Consider the following 23,870-nt stretch of genomic DNA (forward strand, 5'->3'; position numbering starts at 1 on the left):
TATTAATTGAATTAATAAATATTTTATCAATTAAAGTTTCTTAAATAAATTAAAAGTGGGAAAGATATTAAATTATTAAAGGTTTCTAGATCGCATGATCTAAGCATGAGTTTAAATATAAAAGAAATTAATTAAAATGATTAATTAATGATTTAATTTAATAGAAGATTATTATGATATTTTAATATTTAATTATATTTAATTAATTCAGAAATTAACTAAATAAAAAGAATTAAATTTGGAGATAAAAGTTTAAGGATAATTTAGAACATTATAATATTTATTTAATTTAATAATAATATATTTAGAGTTCATTTTTAAATAAATGCTAAATATTATTGTTATTTAAGTTAATTAAATATTTTATCAATTAAGTTCTAAAATAAAGTAAAAAGTGAAAATATATTAATTATTAAAAGTTGTAAGATTGCATGATGCGAGCATGTGTTGAAAATAAAGAAATTAATTAAAAAGATAAAATAAGAGGAAATTATAATATTATTTTAATCTCATAAAGTGCGCATGGGATTAAAAGTAATAAAGATTAAAAATAGAAGTCAAGTGGAATATTAAATAAAGTTATTTAATGATTCATTTAATATGCATTAAAAAGATAAAGCAAAGATTAATAAAAAGATAATTTTGAGTTAACTCAGTTGAGCAAAGAGTCCTCTTGGGTGAACGCACAATTAGTGTCCCGATTTGAGGAGAAAACTCTTTATCACAACTTGGGGGTTCATTTTTTTTGAGGGAGCAGATATTGGACACGGGATTTGGGAACAAAGGTTGGAGATGAATTTTGGAAGTGAATCTTCTCTCAATTCTCGGAAGGTTGCGTGTTAGTATCAGGTTCAGGGAGGGTCTTGTGTTTTGATCACTAATTGAATTAAGCAAGATGGTGTTCCAGTCTTCTTTGTGATTGTTAAAATCAAGTCTCTGGGCTTCATGACATGAATCTCTTGTTCTTGGTTCTGAATCTTCGATAATTGTATCGTTAAAATATGTCTAGAAAGAATATATATATATATATATATATATATATATATATATATATATATATATATATATATATATATATATATATATATATATATAGAAATTAGAAAATTTGAATGGATTGAAAATATTTCTCTTATCAGATCAATATTGTAAATGTTATTAAAAGTAATTAAAATAATAAAATATGTGTATATAAATTGTTTTATTAAATTTTGTTAATTACAAAATTATAATAAAGTAAATTAGATTTTATTAAGTAGGAAAGCTTTGTTTATTTTTTTAAATTTATATTTGAAAAGAATTGGTTATAAAATGTAGTATCTGTATAAAATTTATAAAATAAATCTATTTATTTAAAAATTTTATTTTACAAACATAATAATTATGATAAAATATTTTATAATAATAATAATAAAAAAAGGAAGTAATTTAAAATTTATATTTATATGGGGGTGGGGGGGGTCGTTGACCCACACCCCCACTCGTCCTTTCACTGCCGCGTGTCGCAGTAGATACTGCTGCGGCAGCAGTACTGCTGCGACAGCAGCCGGTAGCGATTTAATATCGCTTGTTCATATTTTGTTCTGATTTATTAGTTAGGTTAGGATAAAGTTTTATATATTCAGTTTAATTTTATATATATATATATATATATTTCTGCATTATTAATATTTATTAAATATTATTTAATAAATGAATGTTTATCATAGTTGTTATTATTGAATTAATTAATGATTATGAATATTATTTATTAGAGAATTTTGTTAATAGACATTGTTTATTAATTATTTATTTATTATTAAATAAATAATTATTATTAATTTAGTGAGGTAAATTGGTTTTGGGATTAACTAAGTTAATAAGAAATATCATAATTATGTTATTATTAAAAAAAAAATTTGATTATTAATGAAATTGAGATTTTTATTATTAATTTAATAATCAATTATTATTATTTTAATAATTAATAAATGATTATTATTTAGTCAAGATTTATCTAAGACAAGAATGAGTTAACTCGTAAAGTAAACTATGAAAACTTATTACTGGGAATAGAGACCTTACATTGGCTCAATAGTATATTATCAACCAATTTGAAATACGAGATTATTACTTGAACTCTACACTGAAACTGAAACCCTCTTGTTTAACTCAAACTATGTGTTTTCTAATTCAACCAAACTGTAGATTGTCCTTTTTATGTGTTCTTTGTACTGCTTATGTTTGGGGGTGTTGGGGGTTGTTCTAGTACTGACCAGTTTAGGTTGTTACTAGAGGCTCGGGGTTGTGAATGTGATGTTATGATGATTTGGTCTCGATCTTTCTTAACCCGACCATGGTAATGTGATGGAGTGCTCTATGACATGATTGCATTTACTAGTTGTTATTGCTTTTAGTCTTCTTGTGTGAAGCTGAGGTGTATGTTTATGAGATACCTGACTTAACCATTTTCGAGTCTCGATCAGTTATATTTGATAACCATTTTTGAGTCATCGATCAGTTATACTTGGATTGCTTTTCGGTCGCTTGAGAGGACTGAAGTGTTTGTTATGTTCTTGATGATGTCATGTGTTGACTTGATCATTTTGGAGTCTTTGATCAGTATTGTGATTTATTATTGGGATACTTTCTGGTTGCTCATTGGAGAACCATTGGATTTTTGTGATTTATCATTGAAGCCTTCAGTTGCTGATAGAGAACTGTTGTGATCATATGATTATTATTTGATGCTTACCTGTTGCTCATGAAGAACTGATGTAAATTTTGTGGATTATCTTTTATGATGTTTTTCAGTTGCTTGTATAGGACTGAGGTGATTTTATTATGATTCTTTGATTTGTGACTTCATGAGCCTAGGGTAGGTTATCTATGTGTAGTGTCGGGAAGTGGCTTGTAATGGGGATCGGGGCCCTAAGAGGCTGCCTGGAGTAACCCATTGTAAGTTGTGTTAACAAGTGAAAACATCTCACCTAAATACTGACTTAAATGAACCTAATAAGATAATTGTATGTTCTCTCCCATGCCATGAGTGCTAGTACAGGCTAGGATGGGGTAGAGAGAACGCTTGGTTACGACCTTGCATTCCATAGTATGCCTCGTCAGTACGAGAGGATACTAATGGCCGCAGGAATCACTAGGGACCCGGGATTCCTAAGGGATTGCTCGGGTAACTTCTACGTGACTTTTGTGATGACACTTTCCCGCTTGCATAGCAGGTTTCCTACATGTCTTTGTGGTGCCTCTGGGTCTAGATGTCTATTTATGTTGGAGCCTTTGCATTAGTGTACTTTTAGGATTTCCCAAACTTAGAGAGTACTTGTGTTTTGTGTTTGATACCTTGTTTGGGATTTGAGACTATCTCCTCAGCACGGTGGGAGTGGACCATTTAGGTTCCACGCGGTCGGGTGGTAGTGCTTTTTACTCTTACCATTGAGATCCATCCGTGGTCACCGTGGCTGGAGCTTTCTTGGTTGGCATTTACCTTCACTATGTTCTTGGATTATTATGATGGATGGTTAGATTTTATGATAGATGTTTTATCATTATGGATGTATGGATGTATCAGGTATGTTATTAGTTTCATTTATTTTACTGTACTTTGTATCATGGATTTGAGGATGATGTATCTTTATCTTTACATATGTATATTCTTTTAAGCCTTTCATACCCTGTGACATGTACAGTGGATGATTGAGCATTCCGAATTAATTTGCCAAGAGGCATTCAGAGAAAATGTATATTATGGACATTGGACTTTCTGATTATTCTTTCATGTGGAGGTAGTAGTTGTTAGACTTAGAATTAATTAAATTTAAATGTGACTCAACGTCTTGGGATCCTTAAGGAATGTAACTGGTTATGTATGTTTGTTGATGATTACATGTTATTGCTTCCGCTACTAGGTGTTTGATGTGTATGTTATACATTCTTACTTTTAAAAAAAAAAAAAAATGTTTAGCAAACTTAGGAAAACTTTAGGTTAATTCTTTTGGATCCCTTGGCGGGGCGTTACATAAAAAATTCTAAAAATATTTAAGATGAATTAACAATGGTATTAGTCTTTAATTTTAGAATTTCAAGCTAATGATAAAGTCAAGATTAATTTCAATAAGATGATCAATTAAGTAACTGATTTTAATAATATATCAAAATCATCTATCTTATATAAGAAACCCAACCCCGAACAATTCACACTAGCTTAAAAAATTCAAATCTATCAATCTAAAAATATTTAAACAATATTTAAAAAGAATTATATAAATTATAAATTCTTAAATAATAATGTTAAACAAATAAAATACACTCTACTAAAACCATTATTAAATTTTTTTTAAAAAAATTAAAATTACTATTAAAGCTAAATATAAAAATTTACCGTATTTTAATTATAATAACCTTTAAAAGAAATTCTTTAATGGTACAAATTACTCATACAAATCAAACTATACATATAAAACCGTGCAAGGTGGTAAGATTTTCTATATTAATATTAGAAAATAGATTCTACCTTTAAAAATAAATTTTACTCAACTCTATTTAAAAGATATATACTCCATAATTTATAAAATAGACTAGATTTCAAAATCAGTGAATTTATTATGAGCGACTTGTGAAAGATTGTTTATTTTAATAATAATAATATGTTTATTTTAATAATAATAATAATAAGCCATATTATTCATGCGCCCCACCATACGTGAACACTTAGATTTGCATAGGATAGACTTACGGATATTCACATACAAGACAAGCTACAAAGGTTAGAAGACTACCTTTCTTAGAGTTGTTTAATTGATTTTACCTATATTAATTGGTATTCGTATATTAATTAATATTATTTATGGTAAAGCTCCTTATAAACAAGAACATAAAAGTCTAGATTTAAGTTGATATTAGGATCTTCCTTACAACCTTTCATTGTCAAGAATTCTTTGATTAATTTGGATAATATAACTTAAATATTAAATGTCATTAAGAAAGTAATAGAAAAGATAAGATATTAGATTTTGGATATAAAGAAGATGTCACATTTTTTTTTAATGTCGAATTTTAGATGTCTTAGATTAGAAATGGTTAAAAATAGAATATGATAGTATATAGTTTACTTTAGAATCTAAATAGTCAATATATATAATAGGAAGTTGATTTCGAGTGTTTGGATATTTCTAGATGTAAATCAATTTTTCAACTATGAAAATGATTTGGGACAATAAATAATTTTAATTCCTATTATGCTCAGTTTGCCTAAGTTTTCTCTATATTGGAAGTGGTGGTATTTAGAATTGCTTTGAGAGGGTAACCATCATGTTTTTAAGTGATATGTCCTCCTAGGTTGACCCCTAGAAAATTGTGTAAAAGATTGAAAATACTAACTTTTTTAGCCATGTTAATGCCTCAGAATAAATGTATGGATTTGGTTTTATTTATGTGTGACATTCATTTGTGTAAACAAATTCATCTCTTTAACTCGTCTTTCTAATTAAAATACAACCATTAAAATGGAATTTACACAACTATTTAGCACCAACATTATCCTCACATAGTGAGCAAAAATATGAAAGGTGAACAAGTACTAATAATCGTGAATAAGGTTAATTTCATTGTAGGCGGTGTGTTAATAATGAAGGGTACACATCTTACTAACCCAATCACGCATAACACAATAGAGAAATAAATGACAAATTGTAAGAATATAACTGTTGCATGTATAGAAACGCTTAATTTCTATTATCTTCAATAAGATAGATTACGATATTCTAGAAAATAATATGCTACAACCACATGAGCATTTTTATTACAATAATATACAAGTCAAAGTCATCATATGCACCATCAAAACTATCTTTGGTAAACCCTATTTGTTCATTTTATATTGGGAATTTTAATCTCCCTAGAAGGTTCTAGAAATTATAAACCCCCTATTTTGTAGGAAAAATAACTTCATATTATTTTTCCCTATATTGAAATATGCCAAGAATATTCCCCCAAATGGGTTTTAACACTCATTGTGGTATTTGAAGGGATTTTATTTTTCCTCCTAAAGTAGTGCAACTTTGAGAGGCCATATCTTGTGAACCATGTACTTAAGTGGCTATTACCACCACTTTTCAGAAACCTCTTAAATAACTATACAACTTGAATTATGAAAAAGTCATTTTAGACAAAGTTTGACCCCCTTTCACAACCTCTAAGGCCTTCAAAACTAGATTCAAAAAAATTTCTACAATTGTGCCAAAAAAGAATGTTCAATATCTTCAAAATCAGACTTGATCTTGCCATGAATCTTTGTCATCATGCTCACATATCCAAAACAAACCTCCAAGGAAGTAATTGGAATAATTTAATCTCAAATGAAAAACTTATTAAAAATAGTGAACTTGCCAAACATTGTAACTATTGACTCCCAAAGTTGTCTATTGGAAGCAATGACCTCTAAGAGAAGCCTAACGAGTAGAGGGGTAGTTAATGTGTCTCGCTAGATGACCTATGAGATTTTAGACACCAATTCTTCATTGAGTGGAGGGGAAATAGGTGCATAGAGGTTTTAATGGAAACCAAGGTAATGTGCCAAACTTTTGATCAAGCGCATATGATACCTCAGTATGAGGTATCAAGGCATGGCATTGATTTCTCTAACTAAAAAAAATAAATATTGATATCTAAAGGATAACAATCTTAAACATAGAAAATGACATATAATAATATTAAGATGCAACTTCTAGTTTTGATTATGTTCTATATTTTTGCATCAGCATTTCAAATCACACTCAATGGTCCATCATTAGGATGAGAAAAGCTAGAGGAGAAAAGTTTAGCTTTAACATAAATTTCCCTCCCATGAAGGGTATTAATTAATATGAAGAGATTTCCACAATCATTCATAGTATTAAGATGCAACTTCAGGTTTTTATTGTGTGCCATATTTTTGCATCAACGTTTCAAATCACACTTAGTGATGTCATTTTCCTCATCCTAATGATGGATCATTGAGGGTGATCTGAAATGTTGATGTAAAAATATGGCATACAATCAAAACCAAAAGTTGTGTCTTAATACTATGAATGATTGTGGAAATCTCTTCATGTTAATACAATAATAGCTAATAATAGAAAATAAGAGTGAATAGTTTAATAAAAAACCATCCATATGAGCGCTTTAAAGTCTAAGTTTTCATAGAAGATATTCATAGATACAATGTGATTTACAATAGAGACCAAAGAACCTGAGGCACAATTGATTATATTGACAATCTAAAAACTTGATTACAATTTTAAGGCTTTACAAAAAAAAAAAATCCTCTAGATTTCAGTAACTATTCCCTGTTTAGATTCTCCAGACCCCCTTTACAATGTGTTTTATTCCTCATTTTAAAGGCATGGGTGTACTCTATCCTCTATAATGGTAAGTGATGCAAAATCAGGTCTCAAACATCCCCTTTTTATCCTCTAAACATTAGACATTTGTTGAATGGATCTCTAGTTGAGGCAGTAGTACATGAAGCAAGTCATAATTATTTTGTCATTCTTCTGCAAAAGGTGGTAGGCATCAAAATCTAGAGATCCATGAAAACTGATGAAGCAAAATCCCCATTTGTGCTCATCGCCATGTGTAAAGATGCCTCTCGAGGCTAGGTATGTGTTGCAACATCCATCAATGTTTCATGTGAAGGAAGTCTAGACCCATGATGTTGAGAGGCAAATGGTATGGACACATGGTGCATCTACAAGTTGCCCATAGAACTGTGGGGAGAATGATCCCACAAAGATGTGATGTGGTGACAAGTTGTGTCATCTGTTACTACTCCTTTGAGTCTCATTTTTTGGAGATGAAGTTGGGTCCCATGAATTTTTTCTCACAACATTATGAAGCTTTACTTTACAGTAATTCTACACACAAAATAACGCTCATTGAAAACTCAATGGTAGGTTTTTTGGGGTGGCACAAGATTTCTCTTACAACTTGGATATTCCTACGTCAGACACCCAAGGTAATTTGAGAAGTGACATTGTCATGTCTCAAGTTTTCAAAGGAAAACCAAGCAAACAAACCTCTTGTTCTGAGAGTCATGATTAATCTTCTATTACTCATCCCTTTCATTTGAACAAGTGTTATTCATATTATGTGTTTCTTATTCTTTTTCCAACATGGTTAATCAAGATGTATTTTATCTCCGAGCTACAGCTGAAGTAGGTTTTGTAATATTCCACTATGCTTCTACAATACTTCTTTCATGATACTCTATTAGATGTAAAGCATTAAACATTGTTGAAATATTAAATTCACTCAACAATCGTACTTCATAAGCATTTCTTGAATCACGCTTCTTCAAGATTTTACATTAGGAATAACTTTAAGAAACCCCCCTTTGGAAAAAAGAGCAAAATTTTGGTGAATCCAATATTATTTTAGGGGGAAATTTTTTATTTCTATTGGTGATTTTTTTCAAAGTAGGAAAAAAAAAATTATTGGCAAATTTTTTTTAGTCGAATTAAAATTCTATAAAATCCTGGTGAACCTTTTATTATTGAAGAAAATTACAACCAAAAGTAAACACACATAGAAACCATCATTCCACTATTATTATATGGACTATGGAGTCTAAATAATTATCATTCTTGAAGGTTAAATTTAGCCCACTTTAATTATTGTAGTTTCCCTCCAAATTATTGAATGGGGGTTTGGGGGCGATTCCGCCAAGATGGGGTCAAGGGGCAACACCCTCGATTGTCAAGGGCAACACCCTCAAAAACTCAAACAAATTTTAATATTTTATTAAGGAACCTTGAGTTAAGTTTATATCATGCAACATATAGAAACCATATTTTTATGACCATTGGATCATCCCAAACCAATGACATAAATCCTATTTTGGGCCATACTTTTAAAGGAAACCAATTTTTAGAGGAAGTCCCTAAAATAAAGATGTGTGTCCATAATAAATCAATTTTGGGCCAAAGTGAGAAAGGAATCAAAGTTACAAGGAAAGGCTTTGGAATAGAGACACATGCCAAATTTATGTATTTAACATGTAACCTAACTTAAATTTTTACCACATATTCATTTTATTTTACAAGTCTTGGAAATTGTAGGCAAAAATATTTATTTTACTGTGTGGAAAGATTAGATTCTATTGGTGAAGTCAATGTTGTAATGTGGAGCCTAATCAAACTCGAAGATTAATTTCAGGTTAATTTTTCCCCACTTTACTTGGTGTAGTTCCCCCCTAGTTTTTACTTTAGGGGTTTTGGGGCAGTTCCCAATACAAGGTCTTGGGGCAAAGCCCCAATTTTGCTCCCTATCACAATACATGGTGGGTTCGAGGGGCAATGCCCCCACGGGTGTTTTTGGGGGGAGTGCCCCCAAAAGCTCAACCAATTTTGTTATTGTAAAAGGTATCGACTTCTATTTTTCTATTGGACAACTTAGTCTAGCCCTAATTTTGTAAGTGACAAAAATCTTGTATACAATGGCTTAGGGATAAGGATTTCATAATGCATGATGAGGTTATAGCTTCTTGTGGTGGTATTGAGCTATAAGGGATTATGGATTGTAATTAGGTTGAAATTACTGGATAAATAAGAATATTGGACTCATTGTTTTGGTGGATGTGGCCTAGGGATATGGTGAACCAAGTAAAATATTTGTGTCTTGTGTTTTCTTTTGTGTGATTTATTATTTTATGATATTGGTTATATTTGCATGTAATTGTTATTTATATCTCGTTAATCCTAATAGTCAACACTAAAATACAAATAATTTTGTGTCATTATTGGTAGTTGGCCTAAGCATGAGACCCAAATTTCATAAAGTGCAAGTGACGTGGCCACTCTGAACGTGTAAATATTTTTTCTAAATTTGAGGTCCATAATGAGTCAAATTCACCAATTGGCAAACATTCACAACTATAGTTATCCTTATTTTGCATGGTCCGAATTTGTTCATCTCTATCATATTATATGTTCCTATTGGAAACCTCTTTTATCATAGATAAACTATGACTTTATCACAATCTAAAATTCCTTATATGTCCTCTTTTGATTTTCCTTAGCCTTCTACTAAATATTCATTTTATTAATATGTTGTTTCACCAATTCATGCAAATTCTTCAAGTGTTTTACAAAGTTTTTAGCTTTCACACTAGTATTTTCTCCATTTCTTAACTTCCTCAACTCAAAATCATTTTTGGGACTACTTCCTTATATAATCTAGATTGGTGATTTACCAATGTTCCTATTGACAAAATTATTGAATGCAAATAACAATTGTGATAAAATCATATCCCACCCCTTTGTAAATTATCTCCTACTAGGTGTCTCAATATATTTTCCAAACACCTATTCACCAATTTTTTCTATCCATTAGTTTGTGGATGGTGTATTGAGTTGAACTTCAAATCTATCTTTAACTTCTTCCACAATGTCCTCCAAAAGTACCCAACAAACTTAGTGTCTTGATTTGAAATTGTGGTTTTTAGTAGACCATATAGTCTTACCACTTCTTTGAAAAAAATTATGCCACATGAACAACATTATTAGTCTTTCTACAAGGAATGAAATATTTCATCTTCTAGTGGAAATAATTCTTCAATTGTATATTGTCATTGGTGTTCACACAAAATGCCATTATTAACCGAGCAATGTAGAGTTTGCGGTATTAACCTTGTATAGCTCAGTACTGATCGAGAAGTCAGATAAAGAAGAATTTTCTAGTATTAACTGAGCATTTGGTTAATGAAGGGATTCATGCTTACAATATTGACCGAGTGGTTAGGCATCAAAGGAATTTCAATATTAATTGAGTGTTCAATCCCAGTATTAACCGAGTGACAACATAATGTAATTGTCTAATAATTAATTGATTGAGGCCGGCTATTTAGATGTTTATTGATTATTTGGAAGGGTAAAAAAGCTGACTTGTCCTAGCTTATGATATGTAATAAAGGTCAAGTTGTGAAGATAAGGGAGAACATGTGGAATATGAAATAAGATGGATATGTGAGTGAAGGAGAAGACAGAGAAAGAAAGTATGAAAGATAAGATGCAAAGAACTTTGGATTAGTAAGGATCCAAAGGTCAAGCAGGAACAGAGATATTGTTAGAAATGGAAAAAGAAATTTGTAAATAAACAATACCAGGAAAGAATCTAAGTGAGTAAATGCATGAAAAGATATTACCATAAAATAGGAGAGAGAAAGCTTCAAGCTCCAACACCATGAGACAAGATATTTGGAAAGGGGAAAGCAAAGAAAACCCCTTGTGACATTATGAATGAGGCATGAAAAGCCTAAGAAGGAAGAGAGAGAGAGAGATAGAGAGCAATGCTCATACAATAATTAAGAAGAGGAAGAAACCTCATTGTTGTTGAATGAGAGAAGAGGGTCATCTCTTAAATAGAGATGAGAGAGAGGAGTTAGAATGTAACTCCCATGTCTATGAATGCCACCATTCATATGTGTGTGAGGCCAAGTGTGAGATTCCTCTTAAGGAGGAATAATCTAAAATTAGAAATTACAATATATATTTGTCCTCACATATTCCACTAGATGACAAAATAAGATGTAGTGGAAAAAGGACAAGAAAGAAATATATTAGGATACCTTGGCTTATATCCTAATATATTATAACAATAAAGAAAGGAAGTCTAACCTTGGTTTATAAATACACCAAGGAAAGATTACAACTTCTAACACCCCCCTTTAATCTTTACTTGGGGTAATTACATCAAAGGGTATTAAACCCATAATTTACACAAATCTGCAACTTAATCTTCAATATGAAGTAATTTGATTGTCTTCAAGCCATATGGAACATTTGTAGATCCAAGAGAAGTACATGAGTCCTTTGAATGTGATCAAGTGGAAGCATAGACACCTCTTCATATGTGGAAAACCATGAAGGTTCCTTGATGTATCATCTGAAAAAAAAGAACAACAAGACAAATATCCACAAGTAGAATGCCATCATATATGAAAATTCGAAATCCTTTTGAATAAGGATAATAAAACTCTTAATGAGTGAAACATGTTACCACAAATTAATGGAGATAACTTGATATCAAGATAAATTATATGCTCAAAAAATTGTCAAAAAGGACAAATTGAGTAAAAAATCTTGATCAATGCTCTCATGAAAAGTATATTATACTAATGCACAAATGACCACAGACAAGGCCAACTAATGATACTTGCATCAATCTTGCATCAATCACGTGGATATAGACAGTCCACTTAATGAATCATCCCACTGCAAGTTAATGGGCTGCAATACCATAACTTACATGACTCATGATCTAAGCAATGAAGTATGCAAATCATTATCACATTAATATATGAAAATAACATAAAGGAGAGACATGCTGATCAAAGTAGAATTATCATGATCAAAAGAATGGATTATGAGTATAGAACAACATATTGCCTTCAAATTGGTTCAAATCATCTGAATTTGGAGAGAAAACTCCAATAATAGCATCCTCTTCATGAGGAATGGAACAACATGGAGGGAAACTCCATAAAAGTATTATCCTATCAAAATGGAACAGATAGGATCAAATGGAGGGAAACTCCATATAAAATGAGTGCATACCAATATAGGATGGAGGAATACTCCATGGGCTAGATAAGGAAACTATGTATCAGTTATACTGAGGGGACCTACATAGTTAACCTTGAAAAAATATTAAGCTCCCTATGCAACTCAAAAAATATCATATAAATCATGTATATCAATGCTATAAAACCATAAAGTGCCAACATGGGCATAGAATAATGCTATAAAAGCATAAAAGTGCAGCTATGGGCACATCAAAATATCAAAATGAAGGCAAATGTGTAAAATTACTCATAATCCATTTAAGTAAATATTTAAGGAAGATCAACTAAATATAGATATCAGGTATAAAACTCCATTGAGGGTAAACATGAGTATTTAATTCATTTTGCAAAGGTATATATTAATTTTTGAAATCATTATAATCATAAATTATATATTTATCTGGGCATATATGTGTGCACCCATATATACTTAAATAAATATATGAAAATAAATTGGTTAAAGAAAATAATTACCTTTCCATACTTAATATTTTGGAAAGTCACAATTTATAAAAAGTCACAATATTTACCTTGGTTCAAAAATATAACCTCATGGTAATAAGAACGTAAAGTCATGGGGCAAGAAAAGATCTCCCCATTTTTCTCATACTATGCCTTCACGATGGAAAGAGATTCAAAAAAGATTTTTTTTTGAAATAAAACATTAAGAAAGATATAACTAAAAAAAATGTAGTAATTAATGATAGAGGTCAGATCTGGCAGATAAGAATATACTAAAAAGAGTTAAAAAACTTTTCTAAAAAAAGTTTGAATAAAAGCTTGTAATGTGTAAGAGAATATTGGACTTTTCTGAAAATGAATGATTACCTGCCAAAAATAGGTTGACAAGAGGTAATGAGAAAAGCCAAAGATGCCTCTGTCAGAGCTCAAAAAGGAAAAAAGAATCTTGCATGCTAAAAAAGGTTACTAGGAATAGTAAAGATATGTCATAGCATACTGACAAAAGTTGAGTGAGCAGCAATCAGTCTGATTCTGCTTTTAAAAATTCTCACCATAATTCTAACCATAACAAGCAATCATCTAAAAAAAGAACCTGAAAAGAAGCAGAGAAATTTTAAAAGTTTTTTTAAGGGAAAGAAAAGGGTTTTACCGCCTGCATACCTGAAGAGTAATGAAACATGGAACCTTCGTGTGCAGATCTCCATACCTCAGGATGCTTCCCAGTAGTCTCCACGAAATTCTTCAGCGAATAGTACTTCATAATTCTAGCGCAGAGGACGTCAAAACGAGCATCTGTGATTAGAAGCGGCACCTTCTGAGATGCATTGCAGAGGGCATAGTCCATGAAATGCACAACTTGACATATGTACATGATAATTGGGACTGTTTCCCATATGGATGGCAGAAGCACCCGGCTTGCCTGGAGCAGGAATGAACTATGTTGGAATTTACAAAGGCAAGTGTTGTCTTAGACCCCACGTTGTTTTAGAATCCAGCAATCTGGGCATTATTGAGCCGAATCACCATGTCATGGGAATCAATCAGATCCCGGTAGGGTCTCTGCAGCAGGATGCCGCTGTTACGCACCACTGCACAACTACCGTACCCCTGTTGTTCTCCCACCCGATTGAGTGTGAATCTGCTGGATGCGTCTAGGACTCCTTATGATGCTATGGAGCGGCGATATGGGGGGAGGGGCAGGTCCATTTCATATAGGTCGGACAGGGATCTGGACTTGCGTTCTGACCTGCATGGAAGAGGAGGGAACAGAAATTGCCAAAATAATTCGAGTTCGTGAGGCCAGACAAAATGAAATTTTAAGTCTTACTAGACAAAAAGCTTTGCTATCACAAAGATAAGGTGAATTTGAAGCTACAACATTATGTCTAAAGTCTGATATGAAGGCTGAATTGGATCGTTTCTCACGGGAGAAAAAGGATCTCTTTGATCAAATACAGGAAGCAGAAAATCAGCTTGAGTGGATCCGTTCTGAGTGTGATGAAGAAATTGCCAAGCATTGGCAGAGAGGCTCAATGTGATATGGGTCGCTCTTAGCAAAGCTATTGAGCTTTTTGCATATGACACAGGGAAAAAAAAAAAAAATCCTAACCCCCAAACCAGGGGACCCCCCATGTATTCAAATAAATTTTTAAATTTTAAAAAAGATATAATCTAAATTCCAAGAAGAGATGAAGATTAGAATATAATGCACAAGCGAGCTTAGTGCTTCCTCCAAATAGATAAAACCAGCATCTAGTTGAGTAGTTCATGAAAAAAAAAAAAAACAAAAAACCATAGAAGCACGATATATAGTCAGAGAGCCATTTTTTAAGCAAAAAAAAATTTAGAAAACAAATTGTGAATGCTTTGGCGGCAAGCCTTCCAAACGGGTTAGATAAAAACTAATAGAAAATAAGAAGTAACCTGCACAAATTAGAGAAAACAGAAGTTAATCGGGTTTGGCGGTAAACCAGCCAAACTCAAAAAAAAACTCAATTTCTTCCATCTTAAGAAGATTAAAGAAGAAATTACTGAAATCTCTCTCAAGAGTCTCCTTCGAATCGTACCTTCATGCAAACACTCAAAATAAAGATTAAACAGCTCTGATACCATGTTAGAAATGGAAAAAAAAATCTGTAAATAAACAATACCAGGAAAGAATCTAAGTGAGTAAATGCATGAAAAGATATTACCATAAAATAGGAGAGAGAAAGCTTCAAGCTCCAACACCATGAGACAAGATATTTGGAAAGGGGAAAGCAAAGAAAACCCCTTGTGACATTATGAATGAGGCATGAAAAGCCTAAGAAGGAAGAGAGAGAGAGAGATAGAGAGCAATGCTCATACAATAATTGAGAAGAGGAAGAAACCTCATTGTTGTTGAATGAGAGAAGAGGGTCATCTCTTAAATAGAGATGAGAGAGAGGAGTTAGAATGTAACTCCCATGTCTATGAATGCCACCATTCATATGTGTGTGAGGCCAAGTGTGAGATTCCTCTTAAGGAGGAATAATCTAAAATTAGAAATTACAATATATATTTGTCCTCACATATTCCACTAGATGACAAAATAAGATGTAGTGGAAAAAGGACAAGAAAGAAATATATTAGGATACCTTGGCTTATATCCTAATATATTATAACAATAAAGAAAGGAAGTCTAACCTTGGTTTATAAATACACCAAGGAAAGATTAAAACTTCTAACAGATATGAATCTACAAAGGAAGTTTCTCCATCAATTAGGTTTAAATTGTTGCTATCTTCTAACCATTGCAGCAGTAAAGAAATCTCTTAACGGAGTTGACTTAACAATCATTTTGGTAAATCCTCTAACAAGGTGACATTTCAAGATTGAAGTGTTTAAAGAACTCTAACAAGGGCACTCCCAACAGGGTTATCTAAATCCTCTAATAGGTTCATACTTAACAATATGTTTTGTAACCTTTAACAAGGTTGACTCCTAACAAGGCTCACTTCAGAAGAGTGAAATTATTGTGACTAGTTGCAAGGTGGTTTTTTCCAAATTGGGTTTCCACATTAAATCTTGGTGTCATCTATCTTCATATTATTTTCTTATTCTTTATGTTTTTGCAACTAAGTTACTAAAGGTTCAAACAGATTAATAATCATAAGATTTCTTTAGCCAAGTATTAGTAAAATTCTAATGTTAATCGAGGTAGTCAGTATTGCATGATTAGTGAAAGTTTGTATTGAAATCTAAGGGAAAAGGAATTATTTTGTTGTAATTCATTCACCCCTCCCCTCTCAGTTACACTCTTACATTTCCAACAATTGGTATCATAGAAGCTAGTGCTTGCAAGAAAGGTTTTAAGGACCTAAGCTAAAGATCATGATGTTTTACAAAATGGAGATGTAAGTTTAACAGAGTTAAATTTTCAGCATGGTAGGAGTTGATGAAGTTGCATCTATCAAGCATTAGTGAAGTTGGTCTTTTCTACTTAGAGAATAAATATGTGCCACCACCCAAGCCTATGACTGTGGAGAAAATGAAAGAAGAAAAGGATCACAATACAATGATGATTGATCTAGCTTCCTCTCTAAACTATTCTGAGTTTGATGAAGTCAAAGATTGTCCTACTATATTTGACATGTGGGAAAAGCTACAAAAAGTCTATGGAGGAGATCAAAATGTGCAAAGAGCCAAGGCAAAAAGTTTAAGAGGTAAGTTTGATTGATTGAAAATGAAAGAAGGTGAGAACATTATCTAATACATTAAAAAAATCAAAGAAAGTCTAAGTGCAATCAGAGCTGCAAGAGGAAAATTAGATGATGAAATAGTAATCGACAAGGTACTAAGAACTCTTCTTCTTATTTATATAATCAAAGTTTCAGCTATTTAAGAAATGAGATGCAATCCAACAAATAATTTAACCTTAGATGCTCTTGTGGGAAGATTAACTGCTTTTGAGTTGGATAACGTTGATAACCATGCTTTTAGTTCTAGCAATCTCGAATTTGCATTCAAAGCCAAACTAACTCTTGGTAGAAAAGGAGAAAAATAAAAACTAAAATATGTTGATAGTGATGAAGAAAATGAGTTAGATATAGACCTTGAAGTCATTGAAGCCCTTCTAGCAAAAAGAGGTAAAGTTCCATTGATTTGTTTCTCATGTGAAAAGGTTGGTCACATTGTTGGAAGGTGTCCAAACAAAGAAGATAAAGATGAGAGAATATTCAACAATTTCAAAGGCAAGGAAGAATTCAAAGGATACAAGGACTACAAAGACAAAGGTAAGAAATCATGTTACATTGCAAAATATTTTGATAGTGATAATGATGAAGATGAATTAGTCTATATTTCTATTAAAGATGAATCTAATAACAAGGAAAATGAAAAAATGACACTTATATCTCATATTAGCAAAAATGATACATGGATCATAAATAGTGGTTGTACCCATCACATGACTAGTGATACAACTAGATTTTAACATTTGGAACACCATGATGGTGGAAGTATTAGATTTGGTAACAATGAACCATGTTATGTAAAAGGAAAAGGAATCATAACATTAACTGATGGAATCAAATGTGAGAATTCCTATTGGGTTGAAGGATTAAGACATAATCTACTCAATGTAGCACAACTAAAAAATATATGATACAAAGTAGAATTCATGAATTGTAAAGAAAAACTATTGGATGAAAAAGGAAACCTAGTTGGAACTGGCAATCAAACAAAAGGTAATTTATTTTACCTAGATCTCATTGAAAGTACATGTTTTCTAGCTTAGATAGAGGAAAGTTAGTTATGGAATAAGAGGATGTGTCATATTAACTTTGATAACCTAATTAACTTTGATAACCTAATTGCCATATTATCTCATAATTCTTTTGATTGCCATCATATAATTTTCTTTAGGATTCGCAAAGAGCCTTGCAACATTATCAACTACTAATGCAATATCAAGTTTTGTGTGAACAACATACTAAATTTTTCCAATTGTGATCTATAGCTAGTTTTATTTACCTCTTTTGAATCATCATCCTTGGATAACTTGTGTCTAGTAGACATAGGAGTTCCAACTAGTTTGGAATCTTCCATTCCAAAGGTCTTCAATATCTCCTTAATATATTTTGTCTCAGTAATATAAATGTCATCCTATTGTTATTATTGGTTCTTTGAAAATCATCCTTTATTAGATATCCATGAAGTCTCTCATATCATGATCTAGGAGCTTCCTTCAAACCATATAAAGCTTTGTGTAGCTTACAGACTATGTCTCTTTTGTTTGGATCAATGAAACCTTCAAGTTGATTAACGTAGACCTCTTCTTCTAGAATCCCATTCAAGAAAGTTGATTTTACATGCATTTGATACAATTTGAATCCTTTAAATGTAGTATATGAAAGTAGTGTCCTTACACCTTCAACTCTAGAAACAAGAGCAAATGCTTCTCCATAGTCTATGTTTTCTTCTTAAGCACATCCCTTGCATACCAGCCTTACCTTATTCCTTGAGACTTCTCCATTTTCATTCAATTTATTTCTAAATACCTTCTTTGTACCAATTACATTTTTATCCTTGGGTCTAGGAACAAGAGTCCAAGTATTGTTTCTTTCAATTTGTTCAATCTCTTCATTCATTACCTCTATCCAACTTTCATTTTTCAATGCATCATTAGAGTTTTGGGTTCAATTTCAGTAAGAAAAAATGTACCTTTTAGTTTTCTCCTTCTCATTGTGTCTTTTGTCTGATCTCCAATTATTTTCTCAAGTGCATGATGCCTTCTAACATATCTAGCAAGTACAAGCTTCTTACTTCTAGATTCTAGACTGGATTCACTTGGTTCACCATGCTCAAAGGTTATATGAATTTCCAAATTTTGTTATGTTTGAGACTCAATTCCTATAGACCATGACTCAGGTTCCTCTATCTAAGACTTTATTCAAACTTTTTCCAATTTAGGTTGCACCGATTGCAACTCAGTTGACACTCCAGACTTAGGTGACTCAGGTGGGGTAATCTGTTGAATGTTGGGTAATGTGTCATGTTCAAAGGAGACAAATTTTCTATAATCTTTAGGTTTTTTGCTACTTTTTTCTTCACTCTTTCTCCAAAATCATCAATTTTTACATGTGCACTTTCTAAAACAAAATGAATAGCAAGATTCAAACATTTGTATGCTTTGCTCTTGTTGGAATAGCCTAGGAAAATGCCTTCATCACTTTTCTCATCAAAGTTTCCTTTCCTTGACTCTTTTAGGATATAACATTTTCTTCCAAATGCTTTGAAATAAAAAAAATTAGGTTCATAGACATACCATAATTCATAAGGTGTTTGATATGTACCTTTCTTCAGTTGAACTCGGTTCAAGGTATGAATTGTTGTATTGATTGTTTCCTTCCAATATTTGGTTGCAACATTTTTCTCTATCATCAAATGTGCCACACTTAGAAGATTGTGTCTCAGTCCTTCAACCCAATAGGCATTATCACATATGATTCCATCAGTCAATGCAATGCAACATTTTCCCTTCACATAACATGGTTCATTTTTTCCAAATTTGGCACTTACACCATCATACTGCTCCAAGTGTTCAAACTATGTTTTATCACTAGTCATGTGATGAGAACAATCACTATCTATTATACATGTGTCATTCTTTCTTACATGAGAAATAAGTGCCATCTTTTCATTATCCTCATCATTTGATTCATCCTTAATAGCAATATATACCATTTCATCTTCATTATCACGATAATAATCTTTAGCAATATAACAAGATTTCTTGTTTCTTTGTGTCTTTTGAAATATTTCTTGCCTTTGAACTTGCTGGATTTTCTGTCATCTTTACTTTCCTTTTTTGAACATCTTGCAACAATGTGACCAACTTCTTCACAAGAGAAACAAATTAATGGAATTTTTCCTTTATATTTACCTTGGCCTTTTGATAACCTTCTTGCAAGTAGGGATTCAATGGATTCAAGATCATCATCAGATTCTTCATCTTCTTCTTCACCGTTAGACTATTTTCCTTTTGATTTTCCTCCCTTTTTGCCAAGGGTTAGTTTGGATTTGAAAGTTGATTCCATGTTTCGAGGTCTAGGAAGATATTTATCAAAGATATCCAACTCAAAAGTTGTTAACCTTCTCACTAGTGCATCCAAAGTTATATCATTTTTGGGATCATAAATCATCTCTTGAATAGCTAAAACTCTAATTTCATAAATATGAAGAAGAGTTCTTAATATCTTGTTGACTACAATTTCATCTTCAAATTTTCCTCTTGAGGCTCTAATTGCACTCACACTTGCTTTGATGCTTTCATTGTATTTTGCAATGTTTTCATCTTCTATCATCTTCATCGGATCAAATTGACCTCTTAAAATTTCTACTTTGGCTCTCCTCGTATTGTCATATCCTCCATAGGTCTTTTGCAGCTTGTTCCACATTTCATGAGCAGTAGGACAATATTTGATTTCATCAAATTCAACATAATTGAGAGCGGAAGAAATGCCAATCATCATTGTGTTGTGATTCTTCTTTTCTACCATTTGATCCACAGTCAAAGGAGCAAGAGGTGGCACATACTTGGTGTTTAGGAATTTTAGGCCCGTGTCTCCAATGGTTCCCAAATGTAGCTTCATGAGATCCTACCATGATTTGAAGTTATCTTTGTTCAACTTAGGAATCTCTCTTCTATAAGACATCCTAATATTTAGCTTAGGCCCTTGAAACCTTCTCTGCAAGCACCAACAACTCTGATACCAATTGTTGGAAATATAAGAGGAGTAACTGAGAGGGAAGGGGTGAATCAGTTACCACTAAAAAAATTCCAAATCCCTTAGATGTCAATACAAAAACTTCCTTGAAACTCACAACTCAATTAGAACTAGATATTCACTACAACTCAGTTGACAAAGAAATCTAATATATTAATGTGCATTAACCTTTAGCAACTTAGTTGTAGAAAGATAACAAAATAATAAAATAACATGAACACATAAGACACCGAGATTTAACATGGGAACACAATTTGGGAAAACCACCAATGCAACTGGTTACAACTTTTCACTCTTTTGAAGTGAGCCTTGTTAGAAGCCAACCCTAATAAAGGTTACAAAACACAATATTAGGTGTGACCCTATTAAAGGATTTAAATCACCCTATTAGGAGTGGTCTTATTAGAGGTCTTAAGACACTTCAATCTAGAAATGCCACCTTGCTAGAGGATTTACAAAATGACTGTTAAGTCAACTTTGTTAAGAGATTTATTCACTGCTACAATTGTTAGAGAGTAACAATGATTCCTTGATTTATGGAGCGACTAGATTGTAGATTCACATTACTATTTTGGCTTATCCTCTGAATCCTTCATGATCAAAATATTCTTTGCATCTCTTTGGATATTCTACCATTAATTAGATATCCTTCTCTATTTTTATCTTATCTTCTTCAACACTTACACACTATTCAATCCACATCTTGACCTTTCATATATATATGAAATAAAATGTCAAGTTGGCTTGAATATCCTTACAAATAAATAATTAACATCTTTTAAGTTAGCTTGCATAAACAAAATAAATAAAGAAAATTATTCTGAAGTAGGTCAGCTTGAACTAAAACTGAGTCACTCAGTTACCACTGAGTTCCTTCGTAACTGACCTGACTTGGTTTACATTGAACTTCTAAATTAGTTACAAGTGAAATTCTTTGGTGACCGACCCATCTCAACTTTAACTAGATCACTGAACTTGTCTTTTGCTTAGTTGATACATGAGTCTTCTAATCTCAGTTCCAATTGACCATGCTCGGTTAGAGTATAACATTTGTGTAACATCAATGACAATATAGAATTGAATAATTGTTATCAATAGAGGTATCTTTACGGGATTTTTAAAAATGATGTAATTAACCACCAATGTCCCCCTTCAAAACTTGTGACATGGATTAACTGATTTTTGTGTTCTATATGTCTAGTAGTTGTATTAGGCACTAATAGGTCAATCTTTTGGTGTAATGACAATTCTATCTTATAACATGATGTCTAAGGAAAGGGGATTATTAATGTCACATGTAGGTATGTTGTACTTAGATTGAGTGAATCAAGCCACTTGTTGTTGTAAAGTGGTAAGAATTTGAACCAAGCTACTAATAATATGATTATAAGATGTAATATCAAGAATAGGCACATTGGATGTATTAGAAAAGTTGTTGTAGGAAGTGAAGGGAATAATCAAAGATGTTAGTGGAGGGTTGGAAGGTACATGAAGAGGATTAAAATATATGAAGGGAACAATGCTATATGAAGGCAACGAAGAAGGTATAAAAGTGGGAGGAATATTTATGGAGAGTGTAGAGTTAGGAAGGCCAATACTTAGAGGATTAGAAACTTGTATAGAAGTTTTCATAAGAGGTGGAGCATATGTGAGGATTGTAGGAATGGAGGTGGAAATAAGAATAGAAGGTCCAACGGTTGTGGAAGTTGGAGGAGCATATCCTAACTCTTGAGCACATTTTTTCAAAGGATTAGCATGAGTATTAATAAGGTTAGAAATACCACAAAAAAAATGAAAATGTTGTTATCATCATGATTAATAAGTTTTTTAATAGCCTCAATAGTGGAAACACTATTGATATTTTGGTTCTCTTGCACAAGCCAATTTTCCAACTTATCAAACTCATGAGAGAGCTTATCAAATTGGCAAGGAGGAACACTTGAGGCTTGACCTTCATCATGTGAAGAGTGAGAAGAGTGTCTTCATGATAGTATTGAGATCTTGAGAAAAATGTTGGTATCATCATTGTTCCTAGGAAGGAAAGAGTAATTGTGTTCAAAAGAGCCCATGAGTCTATGAATTTTCCTAATGGGAATGCTAGAAGTTAGACTTAATGTGATAAATCTCATAAAAGGAGAGATCAAAAAATGAAATTCTAATGATATCTAACCACATGAATATCAATGTAAAAAGGAGCACAAAAAGAGAGACCTAATCTAACTCTACAAAGCATGCAAGCAGAGCAAGATCTAACTCCAAAAAGAGAAAAGAACAAGGTGGGTTCACCAAAGAAAGAGGAACACACAATCCAAGAAGGAAATAAGAGATCTAACTCTAAAGTCAAAAAGAGGAGATGCGTTGAGTTCACCAAAATATTTAGGCAAAAAATGGGGTTGATGTTAATGATGTAAATTGCATTAAACATTAAAAACAAGAGAAAGAAAAGATTCCAAACATAAATCTCAATATAACCTAAGCTATATTAGCAAAATCCAAGTTGGATTAAGGGATACCAATTCTAAATTGGAATTATATGATGGAAGTACACAAAAAAGTTTTGTTTCATACAATGTTAGTTGATTAAAGATATTAAATAAATTTAAATTGAACTAATTGATTTAATCACAAGTGTAAGATAGATCTAGGTGCTAAATATATGCAATTGCCCCAATTAAAATATGAAAATAGATCTATACTAAAAGGTGAAATGAATGATGAAGTACTTACCTTGAAATATGTGAGAGAATATGTCTGTCCACTCTAAAAATTGTGGATTTGAAAGTCTGAGTAAACTTTGGGCTATAAATTTGTGATCATGACATAAAACCAAGAGAATTCTTTTTATCTCAGACCTCCTAAAATAAGTCAACTTGGTGGTAAAGTGTCTAGAAACTTTATGAGAAATGGACTTGTTCCCAAGACACTATAGCAATGTCAACCCAACTTCTTTGGAAACTCGATAAGCAGTTTTCATATATGTAACCACAAGTCAAATGTCCTTCTCTTGCACACATTAAAACATGATTTTTATTTTGGTTTGATGAGGGCTTTCCTTGGTCAAGCCCTAG

This window comes from Cupressus sempervirens, chromosome 5, assembly GCF_028749045.1.
Source record: "Cupressus sempervirens isolate cs-2001-9-10 chromosome 5, ASM2874904v1, whole genome shotgun sequence".
NCBI lineage: Eukaryota > Viridiplantae > Streptophyta > Pinopsida > Cupressales > Cupressaceae > Cupressus > Cupressus sempervirens.